The following is an 8,552-nucleotide window of genomic DNA, read 5'->3' on the forward strand; positions in this document are numbered from 1 at the left end:
CTGGCTCTGTTGCCCAGGCTGGAGTGCAGTGGCCGGATCTCAGCTCACTGCAAGCTCCGCCTCCCGGGTTCACGCCATTCTCCTGCCTCAGCCTCCCTAGTAGCTGGGACTACAGGCGCCCGCCACCTCGCCCGGCTAGTTTTTTGTATTTTTTAATAGAGACGGGGTTTCACCGTGTTAGCCAGGATGGTCTTGATCTCCTGACCTCCTGATCTGCCCGTCTCGGCCTCCCAAAGTGCTGGGATTACAGGCCTGAGCCACCGCGCCCGGCCGAGATGGAGTTTTGCTCTTGTGACCCAGATTGGAGTACAATGGTGCGATCTCAGCTCACTGCAACCTCTGCCTCCCAGGTTCAAGCGATTCTCCTGCGTCTGCCTCCTTAGTAGCTGGGATTACAGGCATGCGCCACCATCCCTGGCTAATTTTTGTATTTTTAGTAGAGATGGGATTTCACCATGTTGACCAGGACGATTTCAAATTGCTGACCTCAGGTGATCCATCCGCCTCGGCCTCCCAAAGTGCTGGGATTACAGGTATGAGCCAACGTGCCTGGTCAAATGTCTGGATCTTATAGAAAATAAATCACAGTTGAATGGAAAATTTGTAAAAGGAGTATATAGAGAAAACAGAGGAAATGAAGAAGACCAAGGAGATCGCTTCAGGTCCAGAGAAGATGGTGTAGACCCGTTTCTCCCTGCTGTCTGCACTAGCACAGCAACAGGTCCAGGAAATGACACTAGGGACAGCCAAGTGCCGTTCCAAAAAGTGGTCAGAAGAAGAACTGCTGGAGACCCCAGGACTGGAGGAAGAAATAGTGGCATAGTAGATTAGGTCCTCTACTCAGCAGAGGAAGGAGACCCAGACTTGGTGTTTGCCATCCCCCACCCAGCAACAGAAGGCACCCAGGTAGGCTCTTTTCACTGCATTGGAGGAGAGTTCCCATGAGAGTGTAGCCTGCTCCATGATCAACTGGGACCCAACTGTCAACAAACAGTGAAGGAAAGAGGTCTCCACCCTGACACCAATGGGCCTAAGATCTTTCTGCTCCACTGAGAGGCCTGCTGGGCCAGGTAGCGTGGACAAAACAGATCCCCCACAATAAGTGGCATGGCCTGAGAAGCCCGTTCATCCCCATGGGGCTGAGACTCTTTCCCCAGCAGAGACACCAGGGCAGCTGGGAGTCACTGTTAAAGGGACCCCATAATAACAAGCATTTGGCCATAGAAACCACTGGTCGTCTTGGGCCTGAAAGACTCCCTACCCATCAGGAGACGGTGGTGCTCCACCTGGAAAAACTCATCCTACCTCCTCAGGTGGCACTAGAAGGCCCAAGGGGAGCCCCAGGGACACTGGGTGAATCAGTAGGCCACAATGCCAGGGCAAAAGCCTTGAAAATTCAACTGCCTTTGGAAACACAGCCCACAAAATCGGCCAGTTCCTGGGGCTAAAACTAAACAAATTATTATTATTTTGACCGGGCGCCAAAATAATAGATTTTTAATACAATTGAGAGTCTCCCTGCATCTGCCATCAACCCACTTCTATGTAACTGAGTCCTGAACTGTCCCGTGAATCAGTTCTGGGGGCATAAGGGCTGTATTTTTGTTACATTTTAAATTTTCAGTTATTTTCCAGATTGCAAAGTGATACGTGTACATTGTAGACAATCTGGAAAATAAAGAGTAATAAAAAAGAAATTGTGTTACCTGTAATTCCACCACTCACAGAGAATCTATGCATGTATGTATGTATGTATGAGTGTGTGTATCTATATTATCCATATATCCTTCCAGTCTCTATATCTGTATAGCAGAAAGTTTTTCTCTTATAGAAAATAACACTATTCTGTGTGTAACATGCCATTTTCCTATAGAACATATTTCTTCTCCAAATCATTAAATGTTCTTTCTGCATCTCTTTTAGTGATTACATAGTGTTTAATCACATTCCTGTAAAGGAAGTGTATCAGTTACTTTTGGACAACCCATGCTTGGCATAGTATGCCATAGGGGCTCGATGAATGTTGGACGAATGAATGGACAGAACCATGTGGCCAGTCAGAAGGCCACAATGCCTGGCAATTCCCTCGCTGAGCATTCACTTGTCCAGCCAGGCCCCATAAAGGAAGAAGAGCCCGTGTCCAGGCTTGTGGGAAATCACCAGGTAGGGTCATGGCTCTGTGTTCTCGGCTCTGCCAGCATTGGTCCTCCAGATCCCACCAGGAAGGAAGGCCCACTTCTGGCACACCCCAGAAGGCTCACTGCAAGACACTTTGCAATTCTGTCTTCCCTTCAAACTCCTTCTTGTACCTCCAGGCCATCATGCATTGACTCATGTGGTTGTTCAGTCTGCACCATTTACCCAGCATTTCCTAATGGCAGCCCCAATCTGACATCGGCTCCAGCCCCAGGGACACGTCTGGTGTGTGCATCTTCCCTGATCCCCTCTAACACCTCCACTGTGCCCCCCTTTTCCCCAGCACTCAGTGCAAGCATCAGACAGAAGCCTTGGCCATCTGCTGGGTTAATGTGTTCTTATGTCTGCCTCACGCATTAGACTCCAGATTCCCGGCCTCAGCCCTCCGTGAATGCCTGTGGAAGGAGCAATATGCAGGGCAAGACCAGCCTGCCTCTGCAGAGGAGCAGAGAGCATCATGCCCCACAGCCGTTGACCTCACAGCTCAGAGGGAAGTGGGTGGCAGCTGCCTGGACTGGAGTTGGTGTCCTCAGAGAACATTTGCCCTTGCTTTGCCTTGTCTCCAATGCCAGAGAGTTGCCAGAGAGCAGGAAGAAGACAAGGATCCCTTGGCATGTTTCCTAACCATGCTTTTTGACAGGGAAAGTCATCTTTATTACATTTAATTTAGAGAAGGGGGTTATGGGCTCTTCATCTGGTGCTCACTTCAGAGCAGCTGTTCAGTATTACTGAGGAGAAAGACGAGTGACTCGTGTTCCTTGCTTCATGCCAGATAATCCAAAGAATAGACACAATGGCGTCTCTCCTGACAGGCAGATTCCTGGAACCGGGAAGCTTTCTTCCAAATTCCCCAGGCCTAAGACCCAAAATTTTTCTTCTTTTTATCCCAAGGCTTGATTTAGCCAATAGATATGTCCTAGTGCTGACTCTGAGCCTGGTCCAGGGCTGCAGTTGGGAGCTGGAGCTCAGGATGAGTCAACCAGGAACTGCCATGTGGCAATGGACTGTCCACTATGAGAGAGCACAGGAACAGAGCTGTAACTGCAAGTTTAAGCAGCAGAAGGATTTGCTGAATATGTACAGAGATATTCCCACAACTGAGGGGAAGTCTGGTGAGCAAGGCTTGGAACCAAGGGAGGTTAGACAAGAGGAAAAGCAGCTCAGATAAGCCACAGTTTCCATTGTTTTTGGAAACCATTCCTGGGCCTTTGGCTGTCTTGAATATTTTCTCAAGTGTCCCTAAGCATTTGTGTCACTCTGTCGGATTTAAAGTATTACATGGGAGCGACTCAGTGGACAAATTTACATCATCTGCTTGCACTCTGGATGGCGACTGTGTGGAGAGAGCACTGGCTTGTCCTTTTGGATTCCAAGGAAAGAGTGACCTCACAGTGGCACCTGCTTACAGCCAGCATTTCTATTGAGATTTCTTCCTTTAAAATTGGTCTTCTTGTTATAGAAGGGAGATATACCTAGAAGAGGTATACCCAGAATCTTCAAAGGTAAGGATGAAGTTCCATCTCTTAGACTGGACATGAATTTTTTGGTGTGTGTGTGGGGCATTGCTCAACTCAATACAGTGGGATACATATATGTTTTACTCCCATGCCTCAAAAGAAAGCCAGCCCAGGACACAAGCTGTGGGGGAGTCTGTCTGCAATTTCCAGATTTGGAGATAGATGCTTTCTAAAGATGTTTGCATTTTAAATCTTTTATTTTCCAATGACTTCATTTTAAATTTAAAAATAAAGTTCCTGGTGGTAAAGGTTATCTGCCTTTCTGGCTACAGTTAAGGCAGAATTTGCTTAAATCTTGCAAAGAAATACTTTGACCTGCCAGTAACTGGAAGAAACACATTTCTAACCTCAAGAAAATTGAAGTCAACTCACTCTGGGGTTTCCAGCCAAGTAACAAGGATTTAGAGTCCAGAAATATGGTGGTCATGAGCTGTCTAGTCACATCTTCCTTAAACTATAGCTGAGTCACAGTTACTCTGCAGAATGAAGATCAATTGCCAAGCTTCTCATGGTGTTCTCATATCCTCTTCCTCCACACACGCGTAGTGAGATTCCTCTGGGAGTGCACGTCTGATTAGTGTTGAAGCATTTTCAGCATCACTCATTGTTTTTATTAGCGCTTATCCATTTTTTCCCCCTGGATAACCCAAATATAGAGTTTCATCTGAGCATCATCAGAATTTCAAGTTGCTGCCACAAATATGTGCTTATTCAGCATACACCTTTTGAATGCCTACCAAACTGTAGCCATGGGGATGAGGACAAAGAAGACCTGGCCCTTTCCTGGAGATTATCCTCTGGGGTGAGAGATGGGTCAGCAAAGGGCAAGTAGAATTCAGTGTGGGAAGGGCTCTGAGTGGGTTAATCACAGGGCATCACAGGAGTGTAGGCAGAGGTCTCAACCTTGACCTGGGAAGTTGAGGTGAGTGGCCTAGGCTGAGGCAGCAGGAGGGGAATATAGAGGGAAAGAAGCATGGGAGAGAGTTTAGGGGGCAGAGTTGCTTGAACCCTGGACTGTGTGGATTTGAGTGCAATGCTATGGGTGGACAATGTGCAGGGAGACCCTGCTGGGGCCACCTTGTAGAGGGGCCCCCTGTCCTTTTTATAAGAAACAAGAGGGGAGGTTGTTTGGAGGAGCAGGGCAGGGAAGAGAATGAGTTCAGTATCAGAACACATTGGTTTTGTTGCCAAAGGAACGTTTAAGTGGAGCTTTCCAGTTGAGAGTTTGAATTCCGAGAGCACTGGGAGGGGGACTTACATTTCAAAGTTATCAGCACATATATGATCCACAAATGGGAGTAGACAAGTGAATCCAGAGAGAAGGTTCAATGAGAAGAAAAGTTGTTCTAACACAGGATCCAAAGCATGTCCTAAGACAGAACTGCAAACAGATAGGTGGGGGAGGAACAGTCCTTGAGAGAAGCATTCCCCATAGGGCAGTCAATATTTTGTCCAAACGAACTTGCAGCTCCCTGGTAAATCTCTGTTCTCAGAGTGTGGTGGCTCTTTGATTGAATTCAGAGCTCAGCTCAGCTGGGGAAGCAGTGGGGTAGCGGGGTGGGCAGTGGGGAAGGCAGGAAACCTATTCCCAGGACAGTGCTGAATCAACAGCAAGGTGCTGGCAACATCTCAGCTGCCTAAGGCTGTAATTTTATTTAGGACAAACCAGAGTCCAGCTGGGAATTGAAAAGGAAATCCTGGACAACTATACTACCATAGGAAACTGAAAAATTCTGGCATAGTCCTGGAGATCTAATAGGCTGTACACTTCCCCAGTGCTGTGCACATGCATAGGAAGGATCTGGGAAAGAGAAGTCACTTTTGGCTGACCACGAGGCCCTGCACAAGGAGGAAATGAAAGCTAATGCTACATTGAAAAATCCCTGAAGTTTGAAGATTCACCTTCTCACACAGATCTGCCTGGCAAATGGTTGAAGACACGCAGGCAAGGCATTTCAGGAAATTTCTCCACTGATCATTGGCTGACCAATAAATTATACTGACCCAGATATGACCCCAGTAATCCAGGCTTAAAAATGGGAAAAGGAACTTAAAAAAATAGCAAAAACTTCATAGCCACACACCACAAGTAATACAGAATCTATAAATTTAGTCCAGAAAAGTCATTAAACCAGTAATTAGCAATGAGGAAAAACAATAACAATAAACCAGTAACAAAAAATAAATCTTGGGGAAGGAATCTGATATCACAGTTATTGTAATGTATAATATCAACTCACATGTCCAACTGAGACATACAAAGAAATAAGAAAGTATGACACACGTATAGGAACAAAAGCAAGCAACGGAAAATGTCCTTGAGAAGGCAGATTCTGGGTTTACTATAGAAAAACTTCAAATCAGTTATTTTATATATGTTCAAAGGTACACATTTATAATATAAATGCAAATATTTCTATGTTGTGAATATATACTTATATAATATAAATATGCATGTTAACATACCATGTCCAAAAAATCAAAAGAAAGTATGACATGGATGTCTTACCAAATAAAGAATATCAATAAAGAGAGAAATTTAAGGCATTCCAAGACGGCTGAATAGGAACAGCTCTGGTCTGCAGCTCCCAGCATGATTGATGCAGAAGACGGGTGATTTCTGCATTTCCAGCTGAAGTACCTGGTTCATCTCACTGGGACTGGTTGGACAGCGGGTGCAGCCCACAGAGGGCAAGCTGAAGCAGGGTGGGGTGTTGCCTCACCCAGGAAGCACAAGGGGTAGGGGGATTTCCTTTTCCTAGTCAAGGGAGGCCATGGCAGACTATCTGGAAAAACGGGACACTCCCACCCAAATACTGTGCTTTTCCCAAGATCTTGCAACTGGCAGACAAGGTGATTCTCTCCCATGTCTGACTTGGTAACTCCCACACCCATGGATCCTTGCTCACTGCTAGCGCAGCAGTCTGAGATTGAGCTGTGAGATGGCAGCCTGGCTGGGGGAGGGGCGTCTGCCATTGCTGAGTAAACAAAGTGGCCTGGGAAGCTTGAAATGAGTGGAGCCCACTGCAGCTCAACAAGGCCTACAGCCTCTGGATTCCACCTCTGTGGGCAGGGCATAGCTGAATAGAAGTCAGCAGACAACTTCTGCAGACTTAAACCTCCCTGTCTGACAGCTCTGAGGAGAGCAGTGCTTCTCCCAGCATGGCATTTGAACTCTGAGAACAGACAGACTGCCTCCTCAAGTGGGTCTCTGACTGCTGTGTAGCCTAACTGGAAGACACTTCCCAGTAGGGGTTGACTGACACCTCACATAGGCAGCTGCCCCTCTGGAACGAAGCTTCTAGAGGAAGGATCAAGCAGCAATATTTGCTGTTCTGCAATATTGCTGTTCTGCAGCCTCCACTGTTGATACCCAGGCAAGCAGGTCTGGAGTGGAACTCCAGCAAACTCCAACAGACCTGCAGCTGAGGGACCTGACTGTTAGAAGGAAAACTAGCAAACAGAAAGGAATAGCATCAACATCAACAAAAAGGACATCTACACCAAAGCCCTATCTGTAGGTCACCATAAGCAAAGACCAAAGGTAGATCAAACCACAAAGATGGGACAAACTAGAGCAGAAAAGCTGAAAATTCTAAAAATCAGAGTGCCTCTTCTCCTCCAAAGGATTGCAGCTCCTCGCCAGCAACAGAACAAAGCTGGATGGAAAATGACTTTGATGAGCTGACAGAAGTAGGCTTCAGAAGGTTGGTAATAACAAACTTCTCTGAGCTAAAGGAGGATGTTAGAACACATTGAAACGAAGCTAAAAACCTGGAAAAAGATTAAATGAATGGCTAACTAGAATAAACAGCATAGAGAAGACTTTAAATGATCTGATGGAGCTGAAAAACATGGCCCAAGAACTTCGTGGTACATGCACAAGCTTTAATAGCCAAGGGTAGCAGTGATTGAAGATCAAATTAATGAGATAAAGTGAGAAGAGAAGTTTAGAGACAAAAGAGGAAAAAGAAATGAACAAAGCCTCCAAGATATATGGGACTATGTGAAAAGATGAAATTAACATTTGATTGGTGTACTGGAAAGTGACGGGGAGAATGGAACCAAGTTGGAAAACACTCTTCAGGATATTATGCAGGAGAACTTCCCCAGCCTAGCAAGGCAGACCAACATTCAAATTCAGGAAATACAGAGAACACCACAAAAATACACCTCGAGAAGAGCAACCCCAAGACACATAATTATCAGATTCACCAAGGTTGAAATGAAGGAAAAGTGTTAAGGGCAGCCAGAGAGAAAGGTCAAGTTACACACAATGGGAAGCCCATCAGAATAAAGTAGATCTCTCAGCAGAAACCCTATAAGCCAGAAGAGAATGGGGGCCAATATTCAACATTCTTAAAGAAAAGAACCAGAATTTCATATCCAGCCAAACTAAGCTTCATAAGTGAAGGAGAAATAAAATCCTTTACAGAGAAGCAACTGCTGAGAGATTCTGTCACCACCAAGCCTGCCTTACAAGAGCTCCTGAAGGAAGCTTTAAACATGGAAAGAAACAGTTGGTACCAACCACTGCAAAAACAAACCAAATTGTAAATACCATTGATGCTATGAAGAAACTGCGTCAATTAACAGGCAAAATAACCAGCAAACATCATAATGACAGGATCAAATTCACACATAACAAAATTAACCTTAAATGTAAATGGGCTAAATGCCCCAATTAAAAGACAGATGGGCAAATTGGATAAATAGTCAAGACCCAGCAGTGTGCTGTATTCAGGAGACCCATCTCACGTGCAAAGACACATATGGGCTCAAAATAAAGGGATGGAGGAAGATCTACTAAGCAAATGGAAAGCAAAAAGAAAGCAGGGG

This window comes from Rhinopithecus bieti, unplaced genomic scaffold (genome assembly GCF_001698545.2).
Source record: "Rhinopithecus bieti isolate Rb0 unplaced genomic scaffold, ASM169854v2 scaffold_20310, whole genome shotgun sequence".
NCBI classification, from domain to species: domain Eukaryota; kingdom Metazoa; phylum Chordata; class Mammalia; order Primates; family Cercopithecidae; genus Rhinopithecus; species Rhinopithecus bieti.